Source organism: Patagioenas fasciata, chromosome 3 (assembly GCF_037038585.1).
Source record: "Patagioenas fasciata isolate bPatFas1 chromosome 3, bPatFas1.hap1, whole genome shotgun sequence".
NCBI classification, from domain to species: Eukaryota; Metazoa; Chordata; class Aves; order Columbiformes; family Columbidae; genus Patagioenas; species Patagioenas fasciata.
This window is the reverse complement of record NC_092522.1, coordinates 84,157,116-84,177,906: the sequence shown is the minus strand read 5'-3', so window position 1 is coordinate 84,177,906 and position 20,791 is coordinate 84,157,116. Positions and strand designations below refer to the sequence as shown.

At 37.1% G+C, this 20,791-nt stretch overlaps 1 protein-coding gene across 10 annotated transcripts in view; it reads left to right on the top strand.

The window, feature by feature from the left end:
* KLHL32 (kelch like family member 32) overlaps positions 1-20,791 on the top strand; it is a 116,255-nt gene that overhangs the window by 54,792 nt on the left and 40,672 nt on the right. The gene's annotated exons all lie outside the window — the stretch shown is intronic.

Genomic DNA, 20,791 nt, shown 5'->3' with positions numbered 1-20,791 from the left:
TCAGGCAAGCGCAGGAAGGGGTTAATGTAACATGAAAGAACATACAAGTCTAATGTTGATATTCATGCAGTGTATTTAATGTTCCCCTAACAAATCAGTTGGTGTGAGGATGTCTCTACTACTTACATGCTTTTGTCAGATATAGAACTAAAGAGACCATTGCAGCAAAGAAGATGGGGGAAATATTAAAGCAGGGAAGGAACTAAGCATTGTAGTGCTGGTGAGGTAGGGACATGAGAGGATGGTAGGAAAGAAGCAGGTACGTGCTCAATGTAAGTCCTTGTACTAACATATTCCATGATTTTTGTTAAGTAGCGTCAGGTATTTGTAGCGCTTTCCTTGGCACTGTCTTAATACTTGCTGATCCTGAGGCTGCTGCAGTGGAAAGTCAACTGTAGGATTAGCAGTGCTTTAGATCTGGTCCGTGATGTGCATGGCATAGTCAGCTATTTAGGAACAAACTGCTAATGAGTTAAGAACAAATGAACAAACACACCCACCCCCTCAAAAAAAAAGAAAAAACAAAACAAAACCAACAAAACACAACACAAACAAACAAAACCACAAAAACCCCACCCAAAACAAACAAAAAACCCCGAACAAAAACCCAAACCCACAAACCAAAATCAAACCAAACAAAAAAAAAATCCAGCAACAAATAAAAAACCCCAAACAAACAAACAAAAAACAAAACCAGCACCCAAACCAAAACAAAAACAAGCCATGAGTGAACAAACACAGCTGCCAAATTATTCTGTAATTAATAGACCAGTAAAAATGCTGTGGAGGTGACGGTCAATAGGCAGTTACTCAAATAACATGAAGGAGTTCTTTGCACTGAGTAACTGGAGCTACGTTGGTGTAAAAATGACAAGGGAGTGGGACCCACTGTACAGATGTACAATGATGGAGGTAGGGAGTTAGGTAGAGTGGATGAAGGGTAGAGAAGGAGGAGAATATATGTTGGGAGACAGAGAGTGGTGGTAGTTCTGTAAAGTGTTTTTAAATCAGAGTATCATTGTGAGGTTTTGAATCTGCAGGGACATGTATAGGATGACTGTAGCTTATGTCAGGTTGGGCTCTAGACTGTATTTTACTCTTTTTACAGTATTTATTTACCAGGTTCACCCCAACAAGGCATGTCTGGTGACAGGTTTGCAGACTGAATAGATCACAGTAGGAATTTGTCTTGTTTGTTCTGCAAGTTGCAGTACGTACAGGTAATCAATCTTGAGTAGTTGTGTAGGAGTTTTTAGCAGAGATCAACAAGATGCTGTACATAAAGACTGATATCTTTCAGGGTCCAAATTGTATCAAATGTCTATTTATGTTCTAGATAATATTGGATGACTTCAAAAAAATCTATTGTTTTATTTTATTACTATTTAAAAATAAAATCCAAGTAGCTAAAGAAGGCTTCCTTAAAGCTACTTCTGCTTGCTGCAGCTAGGAACTGAGGTGTCTTATCACACCTGACCTCACATGCTGTGATACAGATTCTGGGAAGAGACTAATTCTTGCCTCTTCTTTCTGAAGATGTTTCGGAGTTCCAGAGAGCTGCCAAGATCATTTACCACACTGGTGAATTCCTTTGTTGCTGTTTTGAGTTGTTTGGATATCACAAACTTTGTTTAGAATAAATTCAGGAAATACAATATGTGGGATCTAGCTGTCATTAATTATTGTTGTGTAATAGCATTGTCTTTAATTGTTTGGGTTGGTTCAGGCTGTACCCGTGTAGGAGTCCTGCTCTTATAATGTTAACGCTTGTTCCAACTCTTCTTTTTCTCCAAATGTTCCAGCTTGTCAGTTTTTTGAGTTCTAGACAGTTTCATCTTTTCTCAATACTTCTGTCTGGGGTCTGTAATTATTTCAAGGATTTAAATGTGTGTGGGTTTTTTTTTTTTTTTTTTTTTTTTTTTTTGCTTAAAATGCAGTTGCCCTGGCCCTTACGCAGGTCTATTCAAAGGCATATTTGGTGCCAAAGGTACCGAAGAATTTACTGATCTAATTAATCTGATTGATCTTCTCAAAGAAGGTTTGAAGTGCACTGGGGGTAGATTAATTTCCAGCCAATGCTGAATTTTGTATTTACTGGTCTTTAAGGCATTTCATCTGAGTTGTCTCAGAAAAAAACAGGATCTTATTTTGACTATAAGACAGGTCCTCTTTCTAATAGACTAACCATCTTAGTACACTTCAGTTTGTTAGAATCATAGAATCATTTTTGTTGGAAGAGGCCCTTAAGATCATAGAGTCCAACCATAACCTAAATCTAGCACTAAACCATGTCCCTAAGAGCCTCATCTAAACACCTTTCAAACACCTCCAGGGATGGTGACTCAATCACTTCCCTGGGCAGCCTGTTCTAGTGCTTGACAACCCTTTCCAAGAAGAATTTTTTTCTCATATCCAATCAAATATCTTCCTGGTGCAACCTGAGGTCATTTCCTCTCATCCTATCACTTGCTACTTGGGAGAAGAGACCAACACCCTCCATGCTACTACCTCCTTTCAGGTAGCTGTAGGCAGCAATAAGATCTCCCCTCAGCCTCCTTTTCTTCAGGCTAAACAGCCCCAGTTCCCTCACTTGCCCCTCATAGGACTTGTGCTCCAGACCCCTAAGCAGCTTCGTTGCCCTCTCCGAACTCTCTCCAGCACCTCAATGTCTTTGTTGTAGTGAGGGGCCCAAAACTGAACACAGTATTCAAGGTGGGGTCTCACCAGTGCTGAGTACAGTGGTACAATCACTTCTCTCGTCCTGCTGGCCACACTATTCCTGATACAAGCCAGGATGCTGTTGACCTTTTTGGCCACCTGGGCACACTGCTGGCTCATACGCAGCCAGCTGCCAATCAACACCCCCAGATCCTTTTCTACCAGGCAGCTTTCCAGCCACTCTTCCCTGAGCCTGTAGCGCTGCCTGGGATTGTTGGGACCCGAGTGCAGGACCTGGCACTTGGCCTTTTTGAACTTCATGCGATTGGCTCAACAATACATCCAGTCCTAATAATTCTGTATGACCATCCTGCCCTCCTGCAGGTCAACGCTCCCACCCAATTTGGTGTTGTCTGCAAACTTATCAAGGGTGCATTTGATCCCCTTGTCCAGATCATTGATAAAGAGATTAAACAGAACTGACCCCAATACTGAGCCCTGGGAACACCACTTGTTACCAGCTGCCAACTGGATTTGACTCTGTTCACCACAACTCTTTGGGCTTGGTTCTCCAGCCAGTTCTTTATACATCTTGTTTCCCTTTGAAAAGCTTTAGCCTTTACTGTTCCAATGGACCATAACTGTCCTAGTATGACAATAGATAAGGCAAGAGAAAGCTAGTTGAAGGCATTGAATGTGACAGGGGCCTGAGAAGGGACTTCTAAATGGAGCTGTAGAGAATGTGGTATTAGTGTGTTTGTGATGACCCATTTTGCACATTAAAGCTTGCAAATGTTTTTCTGAAAGGTACCTGATGACTTTATACTTATGCAACAGAAAAATGTGTTAAAAGATTTATTCAGAACATAGGAATGTTTGTTTCATAAATATGTCTGAGTTATATAACTGATTGTAGATGTAAGAAGTTTTCCCTTTCTTCAGCTGTTTGTGTATTCAGTAGCAAAGACAGCCTCAAACTACAAATTATTTCAACAATCAAAGAGTCTTAATAAGGGGGGGAATGCTATTCAGAATACAAGTTTTTAATGGGATTTCCTTCTACTGATCAACGTTAACTAAATATTTTCTGGGTATAGCTTTAGTAATCAGGTTTCAAACCAGAGTTTGATTTCCACTGGCATTCAGAGACCTGGCCATATTTGAAATCTTAAAACTAAGTGATTTTTCTGTATTTTCTGGAGTCCAGTATTATTGTTTTCAGTGGAGTTCTGTATACCTCCTGAGTTACATTCCAGGTGATAGGTATGAGTGAGGCATTTAGAAGCTGCAGAACTGTCTAAAGCAGACGACTAGTATCAGGCTCAGAGGCAAGACATGGCAGGATTGTTAGCATTTGCTTCTTTAACTTTCTGCTGCCAGATCAGGCACATTTTGTGAAGAACAAGTTAAGTTTCCACACTGGGCAGAGTCTGGGATATTGTTTATGTTATCTTTGTTGGTTGGACAGTTGCATATTTTTATGTTCAGTGCAGCCTTACTACCGTAACAGTGGTGTTAGCTGACAGCCCTTCTACTCAGTGCTGGAAATAATTTCCTATGCTCTCAGTAGTTAGGAACAGCAAGTATAGTAAACATGACCAGTGATCCTGGTTGCAATTAAAGGTCCCCTGACTGTTAAAAATTGTTCTTGAGAAAATGAATGTGTCAAGGGAAGTTAAAAGTTTGATGCTGAATTTCCCTTCAGTTTTAACTGCATTAATCTCTCTGCTAAATAATAAATGTACTAGGTTACCTTTTAGAAACTTCATTACAGTGGATAGGACTCTGCCGCAGGTGTGTTTGCCCACTTGCTACTGATGTTGGTTGTAGCATCTATAAAGAGGGGTAATTTAAGCTAAAACCAACATTTTGAGTGATTAAAATAAGCCTGAAAAACACAGAACTGTACAGCAGCAGTCAACTGGAATTTTATTGGAGCTTCCTCTGTACTGTATGCTCTGGATTCTTGTATATAAAAGCAGAGAGTGAGCAGGATCAGGCCTGGAATGCAAAAATTAGATTAATAATTAAATTAAGACCTCCTAGAATAGTTCTTGATAATAATTGAAGAAGGCAAGTTGCCCTGGGTAGGGGCACTAGATTTTAACCTTTGACCCTTAATGGTCAATTTAGGCTTATACACCATGAAAAAATTTTGGCTTATGAGCACCTAATGATCTGGATCTTTTCTTCTCCTAGTTTTAAACTTTTTGACCCTGTTTGTTGACAGATATAGTTTACTGTTTTTAAAAAGAAGAAACTACATTTGAATCTACCTGTGGAATGAAAAGGAGTACACATGGTTTGCATATGTGGTAGGGGCCAAAGCTTCGAAGCTATTTATTTTTCTTAAACCCAACTTCTCCATTTGGAACTGTGCCAACAGCACAATCCCAACTCTCACTGAGATATGCTCCTTCAGAGATAAATTGGTTCTTACACCAGAGATTGAGAGCATCACCTTTGTATGGTTAGAACCCCCATCTCAGTTGGAATTTTAGCTCCTGAGTCTTTCAGATAGAGCAAATTAAACTGCTAGAAAAAAAAAAATCTAAAGGTCATCTAACGACCAAGGCTTGCCTTTTTTAAACTAATACTGAGCTTTTAATCTTAAGTACCTTCACGTACACTTTCTACCCCGCAGTGGCCCAGAATTAGAGTGGTGGTTTATAAAGCCACCACCATCAAACTTGAGTCCACCAACTTTATCGCGTGGCGGAAAGAGTGACCTTCTCATACCAAGAATACAAAGTAGACTGAAATAATATAATCTTGCATTTTGCTGGTTCTCAGTGTTATGTGACCTGTTGTTGCTGTGCTAGCCTGCTGTTTCTTGAAGGAGCGTGTCTTGTCAGCTGTTGAGTCTTTGAGCTGTTGACAGTCATTAGGGAAGTTCTTGTACAAAGCTCAAAACTAAGTTTTGGAATTTATCTCTTCTCTCTTTGGCATACAGATATATTATAGAGATACGGATTTATATATATGAAACATGAATGCACTGCAAGGATTCCAACTTCGAATGGAACTCAGGAAAAAAAAAATGATGGTGGTTTTCTCCATTTTTTCAGTTGATGTCAGTGAAGAAAGTAACAACAGTATATCCAGTCACTTGGAATTCTGTTCTTGCTGTAATAGTCTTGCTGCTATTTGGCTGTGATGTCACAGTGGATATTCTGCTCCTGGGGTGTTAACTGTTAGAAAAAGTGGTACAAGTATGGTCAGGAACCTGCTGGCGCTGTGTGTGTATGTGTTCTGCTTTTCCTAATGAAGTAATGGTTGGCAAAGGTGAATTTGAACTGCTGATGGACATGTGAAAAATTATGCTGCGGTGTCTAGGTTTGCTATTGCTGGCAAGACTAAAGCTCCCGTCCTTAATTTTTAATCAAAGTCTGGCTGGTTGTATGGACACCCATTGCCAATCTTGTGCGGCAGTCGCAGGAGAGGTCACAAGTAGGGAAGAGGCAGATGCTGCTACATCTTCCTTCTCTTTGCAAATTCTGTCAGGAAGGGAGAGCAGCTTTGGTGTGTGTTTTAAAAAGGAGCACAGAAGTTGTATTCCTTCCTTGTTTCCTTCCCTGCCTTTCTCATGTTGTCTTTCTAGCCAGCATGGTCTCTATCAGACCTGTCCCTCAGCCCCTGAGAGATTCCTGCTTCTGGAATATTTCTATTACTTTTATAAAGCTGTAAACAGAAGCTGACAGATCCCAGAATGCTTAATGTACAAAATTATTTGGTTTTATTACCATCTGATCAATACTAATGTCTTATGTTCATTCCTCCCCACTCCCTGTCCTTCCTGCTGCCCAGTGTCTTCAGCATTTAATTCTCCTTACCAATTGAGGCAATTTAGATGCATGAACCCCAAAATGGCAGTATTTGTAATCATGTAGTGCAGCTCCCCTTATCTGCTGGTGTGCTCGATGACATGCCCAGTTGGCAGTCTGGCGGGAAAATTAGTTTGATTGCAAGAGATGAAACCTGAAAGGCCAAATGGCTGAAGTGGAGCTGAAACACAGGGCTGGGGCTCCCCAGGCGTGGGCAGCAGGTGGCAGTGTGAGTCCGTAACAGTTTGAGCAGATAAATTCAAGTGGAAATCAGAAAAAATGAAAAGAAAAATTATTTATTTTTGCTCCGTATTAGTCTTCTGACCTAATCAGTAAAAAAGTCATTATTCACACAACACTGGCCAATACGCATTGTAATTTTTAACAAATAATAGGAAACTGTTAATGTTTTTGCAGGAAATACAGTTCTGTCTTGTGCAGCAATGGTCATTTATCACTGCACTTTGTGAAATCACTCATTTGTTCTAATTTGAATGTAAATGACTCTAAGGTTTTACAAATAAGGTGACAGACTCACATAAATGTAATTGCAGGGTTCATCTCTCTCTTTTTATATATCACTCATTAAGTTATGAATTAAATACATCGTATTAAACCAGGGGCATGTCCAATGATGATATTGTAATGGCAAATTACTCTATGCTATTAGAGGTGTATTTTTTATTCATGGACATTAATTTGTCATTAAGCAGCATTAGTTTAGCACTTTTATGTGGAAGACGTGACCTGAAAGAGGAGACTTACAGCTCTAATGTGAAAGAACAAGAATACAGGCACCAGCTATACAGAGATTTTTTTTTTTCACCTCCTGTAAAGAGGCAGAGGTATGTTTTATTTAAATTTGCTTTGATTTAAAGCAATTTGAGTTACGTTAAGCCATTTTAGAAAAGGTATTTATGAATCATGAAAATGCTTTGGCTATTAAGTATTTACCAATATGGGAAAAGCCAGAATGCTAAGTACAAAATGGTAACTATAAATCATTTGTAACCTGTGAACCTGAAGAGAACATTGGACCAAAGTGAGTTACAATCTGATTTTTATCTCAGAAGTATCACTGTGATAGAGAGTTAGTTGTCCATCTTTTCTTTCCTCTATACTGGCTTAGCCAAGATAGAACTGATTTAATTCCTTCTCAATTATGAAGTATCTTTTACCTGCTCTATGCTTTGTATTTTTAAACACACTATTAGTATTTTCACAGGGATCAATTTCAAGTTTGAAATATTAAGCAGGAATTGAATCTTTATTAAGAAAATGAATGAGAAAATATTTTATTTGGTGGAATTTGAGAAGCAACTTGGCACTTCAATATTAAACTGAGGAAAATAGTGAATGACTGCTTTGTCTTTGAAAGATATTAGAAAGATCTTGTAAATTTTATTTTTGTTTTGCAGTCAGTTTAGTAGAAGAGACCATCATCTCAAAACCTTGTTTACTTAGTGGCACAGGCAGGTTGAGGTCATAAGGATCCAAGTTGATACATGTATTTGCATTTTAGACTTTAGACCATCTCTCAGTAAAGGCAAATAATCTGAATTTGATTTGAACCTATGTAGCCAATTTCCCCCTCCCTTATATATTATTCTTTTCTGATTGCTTAATCATTATTGTTCCATCCATCTGTCTGAACTGCTCACAACACACTTAACTAGTGTATTGTTCTAGTTAAAAAAGAAAGATTTGTAATGAAAATTAGCTAAACCCAAAGTATACATAAGTAGTTACAGAAACGGAAGTACATCAAATTATCATCTAGTTTTGACCACTGTTAAATACTATTTCAGTGCTTAATAAGGAAACACTTTTTGCTTAACCATTTCAGTTTGTAGGGGATCCCAAAGAAGGAAACAAGTTCCATGTAAGGCTGCTCATGTTTTCCAGTAGATATCTTAGCAGCAGTAAATGCTACAGAATTTTAGCACGTTCCATCATTCTTAGTGTTTTGTTTGTACAACTTCAAGGGTGGAATTTGCCAGAGAACCACTATCTTTCTCAGAATTGTCATGTAGACTAATTCTATTTAAAACAAAACCTCAATTTCTTTTCAGGGTATTGAATAGACCTTGAATTCAGAATGAATACAAATGTACATGATGTCTTACTGAATCTTCAACCAATATGTAATCAGAACTTTGAAAGTTATAAATTGTCCTCATTCACCTCATTAATTCTAAAAAATAAAGATACAAACCTAAAGATTAATAGTATCAACAACTTTATTAAACATCAATAATGTCCTGCAATTGTATTATTCCAAACTGAAAAATGTTTATAACTTTATTCACTTTTTTTCTGTGTAATTTATTCTAAACATCTGTTTATTAATTTGGAGGAAGATACCACTAGATTTCCCATCTGTTTCAACGGAGTCTCACAGAATTCACGATTTCTACCACAGAGTGTGTGTAGCTGCATAGGTGGCTTTAGATCCCAGATGGCTTAAACCAGGAATTTTATTTGCGGTTCAGTGGGAATTGAGCTGGTAACACAAGGAATTGTCTCAATAGTAATTTTTATAGGAGCTGTTGTGTCCTCTGAGTTAGAGAGACAGAGTTATATTGTCTGGACTTCCCTCATAAGCACTTTGACCTTTGAGAAGGTTTTCAAAGCCACTCAAAGGAAGTTGTTTTGTTGTTTGTTTTTTTTTTTTTTAATTCCATTTCAGTCTTTTCTCCTTGTTCTAATTATATATGCAAAAAGCCTGGAATTTCCATAGCATCTAAGCACACCTGTTTATCACAGGGAAAGTATTGTAGGAACCTCGGGTAGGTTTAGTTCCCTGAACACTTTGGAATTGGAATTCCCACTTACTTGAAATAGCATGTTGTGGCTGTGAAGAAAGCTAGAGGTAGAGACCCAATGTCATATGCCAGGCGCAAAGTCAGTATTTATGTGTGCCTGTGTTTTGTTTTTACCTGCCTCACAATATTATAACTCGTGTTTACAGCTTTACCCTCTTCATGAGGAACTGAAGTATGCAGAGAGCGTGTGTATAATGGTGGTGTCAGGGGTCCCTAGGAACCGATACCGAATGTTTACTGTAACTGAACACTTCAGAGTGTTTGACTACCTAGATACAGTTGTGAGTCTTAACTTGCATATGTATTATACACTACCGGTAAAATGCCTTAATCAAGTTCTGGACTCATATAGCACCATTCAGCCCTGGACAAAAAGTTGAATAGATTAATGTAATTTCTTGAAAAGTAATAAAACTAATAGCAAAAATGCTCAGTGTGTGTGGTCAGTATTTTGAGGTGAGGGAAAACACAACGTTAGGTATATGTAACTTCTGATAAGCTGTTGTTAGCATTTTGCTTTTAGATATGGTTGAAATCTTTGAAATTTGGATGTTTTAGCAAAGTTTCCTGTTAAAATATGTATTTGGAAAGGACTATTTTTTATAACATCATATGGAATAATCATCGGCTATGCACCTCTTCAGTAAACTCTAGTTAATTTTTAAAAATTGTGACACTTCTAATTAGCTCAGTTACTTCAAAAAGAATGTATTTCTGCAGCTAATCTGTGTCCCTCCTTTACATGCCCTTCCAGTTTTCTTTTAAAGGGTGTCTGGCTCAACTTCATTCCGATTGTGTTTAAAGGTGGGTACAGAAGAGGCATCTTCATATACTTGAAGATTTTGAGATACTGGCAAGTGCTTGTAGTTGTGAATAATGAGAAATTAGGCTTACAATGACCTACTCTTCTTTTAAAGGTGGTGTCTTCAAGGTGAAATCTTAAAGCCAGTGAGAATTTTGTCATTTTGTTACGACTTGCATATGTCATGCATTGACTAAATAGTTTTCTATATTTCTGTAGGGGAAAAAAAAAATCGTTGATGGTAAAGCATGGCGTTTTGACCGTTAGCTGTTTGACATTGAGTGGGAGGGGTGAGGAATTAATTTTTTATTCTTGGTAAGATCTGCTAGAAACTAAATGAACAAAACTTATTATGATCTATGAAGGCTCTTGCCTTCCTGATGCTTAGCACCTTCAACAGTGTGAACGTTCACATGTGTTAGTTTTGAGAGGACTTGTGAGTTGTTTGCCACTACTAAGGTCAGATGTAGGAACTGTCAAACTGGACATTGAGTCGAGGTCACCTTTTTACCCTTGTGTTTTGTGCTTTCGAGGTTGTCTGGTTTTGAGAGTCAGATTTGTAATAATTTCTGACCAGGAGAGTGATAAATGAATTCCAAGTCAATAATGCTTAAATTATGAAGAAAAACTCCTTGATCGTAACACATGCTGATTTTTTTTTTTTTTTTTTTAATTCAATGATGCTTCTGGAATGATTTTCATTCTTTTGCTTTTTTCCCAGTATGTGGACTCCTGCTACCCCTTTTTATCCTGTTTACCTCCAGAAGTCAGTTCTAATTACTATATAGTAAACCTACTAATCAGCACAGCTCCTGGTTGTGGGAAAGAGGTGTTCTCTTCACTGCATAAATTTAGGGAGAGAGTGTTGTAGAGTGTTTTATTTTACTGAGACATAATGCTTATATAGAACACATTACAGACATTTTGCTGATATATTGAGCTGCATAAATAACTAAATTGTGTTCAAGTTGGGGGTGGGGTAGGGAAGAAAAGAATTATCTAACTACTAGAACATTGGAATGGGTTCCAGGCATTTGAGGTTCTGTTTTTTGTATCTTCTGCATCATGAGCAATCTTTTAAAGTATTCTTTTGCATCTCCTTTTTCCTCTGTAAAATAGAATTTGCCTAGGTTTAGCACTGTGAGCAAAATTTTTCATAGTGATTTTTTGAGGCGAGGTCAGATATTGCAGGAGCATAGAGATGCCTGAACAAATAACTGTTTTCCAAATAAAATATATTTTGCAACACCTTCAATGTTTCCTTTTTATCATTCACATACTTTAAATCAGGTTCTTTTAACTGCTGGGTACCCTCATATCTTCCTGCAGCTCCAGCAAGTCTCGTGCTCTTCAGAAGAATGCAAAACCATATACCCTCAGAGGTCAAATTATGCAAATATTTCCTTCTTTACCTGTACATAAAATTGGCAAAAAACTTAGTTTATTGCATTCATTTTTTCAATGCAGAGTTGCAGAATGTTGGTAGTCACACAAAAGTAATGCAAACAATCCTGCACTTCCTAGTCCCTTGGCCAGAGTAACTTCGATCCTACCTCCATAAGCCAGAAACTATTTTTTTGAAAATTTGGCCAGAATTTTTTTGCTTTTGTCTATTTCTCTATTTTATGAATGTCTGTGCTCAAGATCAAATCCTTCAGGAGCCTTTATTTAAAAAAATAGGTTGAGCACCTTTAATCTTGCAAGGTTGGGTTTCTATCCTGTAATATTTTCATATTGTTGAAGCACAGGCTTCAGAACTGGGACCAATATTTAAGCAGTAGCCTTAAAAATATAATGTTGAAGGAGCAACAGTGTTTCTTTTATTGGATACTACTCAGTGTTCATTTTGTGGCAAGAGCTTTTTTTGCCTCAGTACTGTTCTGAGAACTGATGTTGCTATTTATGATGGCTTCTTAGTGCCTCCTGATGGCCTGCAAATGTTTTTATAAATAGAGCCTGGTATTTTTTCTGTATTAGCTGTTTTACTAGTTCTCAGATATGGTGTGGGTTTTTTGCTTTGTTTTGTTTTTAATGTGGTCACTTTGCCAGGAAAGCCAGACAATACTCACATTCTGTCGTTCTCATAATTTGTTACCGCACTGCTTTTGCAGAGACTTCTGCAAAGTCTGCAGGCAAAACTTGCCATTCTTTAGTTCAGTTAAACTGCTAACAGTATTGGACCTAGAATCAATTCTTTGAGGACTTTGCTGGAAAAAGTTACACTGCTTTATAGCTTACCATTTATTCAATTTGAGATTGTTATTGAACAAATCTTTGGTCCATCTAAGATGCATCCTAATAGATGTATGTAATATATGAAATTTGTGAAATGTTATAGCGCTCAACTTTCTCTAGTGCTCCTTGTGTTAAACTTGTCCCATTTTATTCTGCCAATATTTCTTGTAAACTCAGGAAAATTAACTCTTTTGAGGTTTCCAAAAAAATAAATTTCTATACTGATACCTTATTCCTTTCATACGAGTAAAATATTAGTAGATAGCTGGGGTGATGCGACTCTTACAAAGCATTAGGAAATACTGATTTCAAACTGGTGACTGATTCTGCTTTGTTTATCAAAATTTTACTCAGTATTGAGTTGTCCTGCACTGGATTCAGCCTTTTTGGAGATAGAGTATCACATACTGCCCTAAAATTCAGAGAAAGTTTTGTTTTGTTTTTGTTTTGGTTTTGCCTTGGCTTGTTTAGCAAATATTTCTGAGATTTGAATTTGTCTGTGTTAATTAACCCATCATTCCACACATATTAGACAGTTTATTTCATTCTCTGGTGAGATTAGATGTCCAGCTCACTACAGTTGCCCTTTTACAGTTATTCGTTTTTAGATGTGTTTATTAGCTTTGTAATCCTTAAGCATTTGATGACAAGGTGTTGCCTGGGATTCTGAAGCAGAGACAGGTTTATAAGAAAAGTGGTCCCTTGTTGGGTTTGCTACAAAGCACACGTATACATCAGTGAAATGTTTCAGGAATAAAATGCCATAAAAAGATTCTGAAACAGAATTGTTTGTATCTTATTATATCCTTTGCATGTGAAAACCTCCCCTGTTCTTATTTATATCTAAAGCATTAATGTTAGTCTATTGATAATTTTGAAATATGCCACCTGTTTATTCTTTAGTGCAATATCATGTGTGTTGACTTCCTTTTGTTAGTGATTATCTTGCTATTATCTATCTTCATCACTATTCATTTACGTTTTGGCAGAGCAGTTGGAACTATCACGCAGCCTCCTTGAGAAGTCACGTCTTCTCCAGATTGCGATTCTAACTCTCCTGCTAGCTTCCAGGCCTGTTTGCCTCTTGTTATCTCTGGGCTTCATGTCTAGATCTATTCTCCTGTTCTTTGGTCTGCATTTTTTTGCATGCTTCTGCATTTGAAAGTGATAGTGACCTGCCAGGGCTCCAAGGTGGGTCCTAAGCAGCACAATAAAAGCGGGATTTCAGCTTTCAGGTTTTGTTGTTGTGCTTTGCTCCTCAGTGGACAATGATGCAGACTGGATCTTGCTTAGCTGTGGGACAGATTATAGACAGTGCAGCTAGAGAGATTTTAGCTGCAAAGTTCAAAGAAGTCATTACTGAGCGTACTCAAACTATTTTTCTAGAGGCTGATGAGGGGGATAAATGGAAGATTTCACAGTGATGGCAACTCCTGCAAGCTATTTCCATTCTGAATATTTTTAATGAGGAAGAGCAATGGTCTTTTCCTGTCAGTCTCATTCTTTGTAATGTGTTATACGCTTTTTGAGATGTTTTCAAGAGATTTTAAAAAGATTTATCTTGAGGCTGGAAAACTTCAGCTTTGAACTATTAAATGTTGTCAAAATAGTAAAGCTTTGGAAAAGGGAACTGCCAGGTACCTGAACACCTCTAGTAACAGGTCTATCAGTAATGCTGGTAGTGGAGATGAGGATTAAGAATAAAAATCATGCTTTAACATAAGTATGTATTAGAAACATATTTTCTGCTTGTATTTTCACTATGCTTGAAAGTTTTCATACCTTAGATTGATGTAAAACTGGCTTTGTTTTTCAGAATGTTGAGGGGATTTCCTTGCCTACTTTTCAAACAACTCTTAAGAAAATTATTGAAATATTTTTTCCCTCAATAAGTAACTGGTAGGTACCAGGACAATTACAAGATCCGTTACTCAAATATAGAAAGAAATTAAATAAGCAGTTGGAAAATAATTTCTGAGCATCTTCAATAGAATCTACTGCATCTCAGTGGATCATACACAATTCTCATGTGTAACGGGTCATATTATTTCTGTCCTGGCTGGCAGACAGAGGCCTGTTACTGTGTCTCAGTTTTGAGGACCAAGTTAACAGAGAGTTTTCATGTATTCAGTCATAGGATGGCTTTGAGCTACTGATGTGATATCATGAAGAAAAAGGCATTCTGAGTCTAGGATATTTCATACAAGGTAATTTATAAAGCTAAGGAAATATTAACGCTTGTGTATAATATACTGCTGAAAAATCATGAGTACTGTGAAGTGTTTGCCCATGCGGAAGAATAAATGAAGTCAAACTGGGAGACGTGTAGAAAAGGGCAGCTAAGATGATCAGCAAGGCCTGTTTTATGTGAGGAGATTAAAAGAGCTTGGCTTGTTTAGTGTAGCAAAATGAGGGCTGAGGAGGAATATGATTGCTTTCTGTAAATATATCAAGGGAATAAATACTGGAGGATGGGGGAGCAGGAAGAGAGAGAGAGTGCTGTTACAACTAAAAGATAATGTTGGCACAGGAACAACTGTCTGAGTAAATTAAGCTGGAAATTAGGAGACAGTGTCTCAAAATCAGCTGAGCCTTCTCAGAACAGCAGTTCAGAGCAAGAACAGAGCGAGTTTTAAGATGGATCTTTCTTAATTTATGACTACAATGATTTGATGAGCTTGTCCTGTACAGTAGGGAATATGCTTCTGCTCCTATATTCTCGTAGCCTTAAACTGCAAAAGAATTGGAAACAATAGTATTGTACAGTCCTGTTTTACTTTGTTCTTTGTTCTTCTTGTTGATGATAATTATTTTTTAACCGCTACTCCTGTGAACTTTGGGTTTCTAAAGGATAAAACTTGTTCTTTCTGGATTTGACAATATTAACAACAACAATAAAAAAAAGACAAGTGAACATTTACCATAAAAGATTGCTGGTGGTTGCTTTATTAGCCAAGTAGTTTTCAGCTTTCCTCGAGCACTGTAGTGATTCTGAAGAGCTGGCAAAAATAAAAAGTAATGAAACACCTGTAAAGACTGTGTACCAATAGTCTGTGATTCCTGCTGCAGTAAAGAAAGCACAGTTGTCATTCCTCGTAACATACTTGAAGAAAAGAGAGGCTCCCATAATTGGCAAAAATTGTAAACATTGATTAAGTCTGATGAAAGCTTCTTTTTGAGTTTCTGCTGTCTGAAATAGTGTAAAAGGGCTAGGTGAAGGGTTAGATGAGCTCCATTTTCCATTTCGTCCCTGTATTTTTCTTTGTTAGACAATACTGATTGGTACAGTTATCTTGCAAGGGAAGATGTGAAGCCAGGTGAGATGTGAAGCTTTCCATCTGGGGAGTTTCTGTGCCAGGTGCAGTTAAACAAACAAGCAAAAAAATCCCCAAACAAACAAAAAAACCCACAAAAAATGAAACCACAGCCCCATGTGTTCAACAGGGGAAAGCAGTCATTGAAAATTCTGCAGAATGAACCCTACCAGTGGTTGTTCCAATCATACCATGAAACTTTAACTGTGTAGTCTTAATGTTTCATTATTATATTTCTATCCACACATAATCATGTATGTAATATATAAAAGGCATATATAAACAGGGTCACTTAAAATACTTAACTGGATCTCCATTTGAAAGTATTTTTCTATTTAATAACTTAGATTAATCTGTCTGATATTCTAGAAAATCTTTACTTGTTCATTTTTACTTTGGAGTATCTGCATATTGGCATGTTCCACTTTCATTTTCAAAGACCACACATCTCATGATATGACCAATCTGAGAACCTCATGTCTTTCTATGATGCCTGTGAAGGTCCAAGGCCTCCTCCATACCTTTGAAGAGGGGCCTCACTAGCACCAGCCAGCAGGATTCAAACTCAAAACTAAGCAGATATAGGGAAACACTAAGCGAGAAGGGAAATGAATTCTTATAAGGAAGAGGGAAAATAATAGGGCTGAAATGTTTGGATATTGTTGCTTTTGTACTTAGCTGCAGACCTACTTTGAAATCACAGCAAGGATGCAAAATAGCTTCTCATACTTAAAAGAAAAAAGCAAGTATTACAGAAAGCGCTGAGAAAACAGTGATCTACTAGAAAAAATAATTTTATGAAATGAGTAATTTAAAAATTCGTCCTTTACTGTGCTTATAAATGCATTTGCAGTTTGCACTGATCTTGTAATAAATGTAAATGCAGTTTTATTCGTTGCAAAATTCTGACACAGCTATTGCACTGTGATCAGGCTTCAGCAAAATATTGTGGTCTAGCTGGGTGGCTTTGGTGTTTAGTGGAGGAAAATTTCAAATAAGATCTAAAGTATAGTTTTTAAAAGATTCACGCTTATGCTTTGTAGGAAATGATTGTCTGTTGCTGTGCTGTTGAGTATGTGCATGATTAGTTAGTTCCTAGGTAAATATGTGAGGTTTTGCAGAACTACAACCTTTGATATAGAAAGGGAGAGCTGGAACCAACAGAACCAGATTTCTTTTCTCTTAAAATTGTGTTGTTCCCTTTTGTTGTCAGATAAGTATATTTTTGTCACTACAATTTTTCATTTTGTTACTATCCCTTATCTATTTAGAGCCTGTCTTTGCTATGATTTATGTCAAGGTTCTCTTCTGAATGGTACAGCTGGTTCGTAGTATTTAACACAGTAGAGAACTTGGAGGACCTGGGGTCAGGACCCCATTGTGCTGGATGCTGCATAAGGATTTTGCATTAAAAAGTCCCTGTCCCAGAGACCTCACACTTTTTTTTTTTTTTTTTGCTTTAAAGAGACCAAACCATTTTTAGGAAAAGGGAAATAGTGTCACCCTGCAACTCCTCTGTTACAGCAGCAGGGCTAGTCATTTAATACCTTGATTTATAGTAGTGTTGTAATCTAAATAGGAAGCAGGTGGAACTACAACTGGGTACGATACTTTGGATATTAATGGCTTGGCTTGGCAGTGGAATTCTAAAGCTGTATATACTCTTTCTGTCTTAATTATGCATTCATTAAAAGCTTTTATACCCAACAGAATAAAGTAAATATTGTTTGATCTCTGTAGTGTGCTCCCAGACTGTAGATTTGCACAGCAGGGTCTTGATAATCTGAATAAATTGTATTTCCCCAAGGAGTTTATCTTTCAAATAAGGTCATAAAGAAATGCATTCTTTCCCCTTAGTTCTCCTTGTGCTTTTTCTGCTATTTATAACATGGAGCAGAGGAATAGAGCTATATTGTAGTCTGCTGCGTACTTGGTTATGATTAACTCTAATTTATCAATCTGTTACATCCTTTTCTGTGGCTTGTGCAAGGCAATTATTCTTTAAAGTACAAATGAATAAATATGGATTTTGAAGTAATTTAAATACAATGTTTATATCTTTTTCCTGTTAGACATTTTATCATATCTCTATATTAAAATACATCTCTGTATTAAAATATGGACAATGTCATATCATTTATTTTGAATATTTAACATTGTCATCTTTCAGATTATGTTAGTTCGGAAAACTGTTTTTCTTTTATGAGGGTTTTAAATGTCAGCTCATTGTTAAACTGGTTTGGCATCTAAAGGTTGATTCTACTGAATCAGTTAGACTAGTAGTGTAGAACAATGGATTCTCCTACTTCAGAGAGTGAGGAAGTGGGGGGTGTATAGTAAGTAACATGCATAGGATCAAAGATAGTTCCTCATTTTAGAAGTAGACACTGATAAAAAATTTGGGCAATTTATTAAATTGGTGTGAATTTACTGTGAGATTTTAAAAACTATTTCAATTGTCAGTTCTAAGATCTGTATATGTAATCTTATACATATTTTCTTAGTCTGAATTTGTTTCAGCAGCATAACATACATCATATTAGAAAAGATAGGATCACTACTGTTCCCTAATTCTCTTCAGCTCTTAGTGACAGTTCTGCTTGTGTTCATATTTCATCCTTCAGTTCAAAAAAAGATAAGTGGCATATATTTAAAAGTTTATAAAAAACAAGATTAAAGTTTCAGTCATTTACATAAGCCTGGTTTGTATTGCATGTTTTTAAAGAATGTATGCTGCGATACAGTACCATTAGAAAGCTGGACATGACTTTAGTTTTTGTAGATGCTTTTTTAACACAATATAATGAAATTTATGGAAAACAGAGACTGCCAGAACTTACTCGTGACCACACCTAAATTTCGTATTTAGTAACATATTTCATTTTTTTAACAAAGTTTTAATTCAATCAAGGGTTTAGTTTGGGAAATCTGTTTAAATTAGACTGAGTTGACAGTGATTGCTTTGACAGCTCCCACTGGATTTTTTTGAAAACTAGGAGGTAAGGTGTACTTTTTTTTTTTTTTTTTTTTTCCAACTAACATACTGCATTTTAGTCTGACATTTCTGAAAGTCTTACTGCATATGAAGAGCTAGGTTACCTGATCTGTGGTATGCATCTTGCGATCTCAGTGTGACATTTTTGCCCTCAAGTATCATCACAGAGACAGTAACGTATTGTACATTATAATTTTGATTTGAATATTGGTATGACAGTCTGATAACTTTCAGCTGTAAGAGCTAATGCACTACTTGCTGCTTTGGCTGTGAAATGCAAACCTGTAGATCCTAACCTTACGAAGTCAGAAACAAGTGTTTCTGATTAGTCCAAGACAAGTTTTAACAAAATATACTTGCAATATTCATCAAACAATAAAACATAAGTCCAACAAAATCCTCTAATGCTTACCAATGAAAATAAGTACACAAGTAAGCCCCCATAATAAATAAATAAATAAATAAATAGACACATAAATAAGCATCTGAAATAAGTGAATGCACATAAAAAAAATATATATATTGTAAATAAATGGCTGCTGAGAATTTATTTATCCATCCAGAAGTATATTTGGCCTTTTCAACTGTATGACAGCTTTCAGAAAAAAATCAGTTGACATTGGTTTGAGGGGATGGGGAAGTTTGGGGGATCGTCAAAAATACCCAAACCAATAATGAAGATTTACCAGTATGTTTCAGATTTCACTGAAAATGTAAAGATTTTTCAGGGGAAAACTGCATTTGTGTGCCATATTACTGTTTCCCTCTAATTCTGAAAGATTTTATCATATTATTGCCAGTATTGTCGTCTTCTGGAGTCCACCAAAAGCCATCTCTCCTCCATTGACACTTTGTGGGATTTGATCAGGCCTGTGTTTCAGCTAGGCTATTGATCCTCAGATCAGAATGCTTGATTTTTATTTTTTTTTTTATTTGTGTGTATTTTTATCCTCCCCAGATATAGCTGTTAACTACAAAAGAGTTCAGTAAATATACACTGAACTCTTCTGAGTTTCTTTCTGGATGTTTGGCATCCACTCAATCAGGGAGTTTTTTGAAAAGACAGTCTTCCAAGCCAGGGACAATAAACCATGATTGTTACTTGTTAAACTCTGAGATGTTTACTTTGATTATACTTGGCTGTGTTGTTGCCACCATTGCATGGCCATCACAGAAGTGGTGGTGTAAGGTACCATCTGTGATCTGGAGACACTAAATCACTGAGCAAGCACACAGACCAGATACTTCTAATGCAAAATTCATTCCTTTCACTTTTTTTCTGCAACTGGGGAGGATTTATCCTTAACTCCTCTATGTGAGTGTGAAAAGGAACTGACACCAGAATATCTGTGGCTTTTGGGACAATTGTGTTTTTTCTGACAATGTAAACAACTTTGTTCTTCCAAGAAAACAATGTGAAACTCCTATGCAACAGCTTAAGTAGATAACATATAGGATTTATCTTTAATGTACAAGCCTGACAGGGAAGGTGCGTCACTCAGGCTGGGAGATGATGTAACAAGCAGGAACCTCCACAGGAATTTGATTCAGTTTCCTCCCCTACCAACTCCTCTAAGCAGGTGAAAAAAATTCTTTCTCCACTCTCCATTGCATATGCATAAACACAGTCATTGGGACAGCCACCCAGTTCACACGTTCAGGATGTAGCCCATAAAACCTTCCAAAAAACCTCCTCTTCGCACTTTCCCATCTTCCCTGTTGCTCTGCTCTATCTGCCAGCCGTGCAGCTCATTTGACATTTACAAGATTTCTTGTCAGTTTCATTTGGTGCTGCCATTCCAACCGGCAGAGCAGTGAAAGTGAAATTGACTTAATTTAGTCGGTTTCTCTTTCCTGCTCCAGTCCCTGTGTTAACTAACCAGCAAAGTGAAACTGACAAGACTTCTTGTCATTCCCGCACATGGAACTGGTCAAGGAGAAGGCGGCTGATAGGGAGCAATGCGGGAAATTGGAAGATGAAAACCAGGATTGTGGAGAGGGTAGAGTACGAGAGATGTGAGAGTACAGCAAGAACAGAGAAGCGGGTAAACATGCTTATTTCTCAGCCTTCCTGGGTGCTTTTTGCTAATACAGATGACTTCTTGGCTTCTCCCCTGAAGAGTGTATGGTCTACTTAG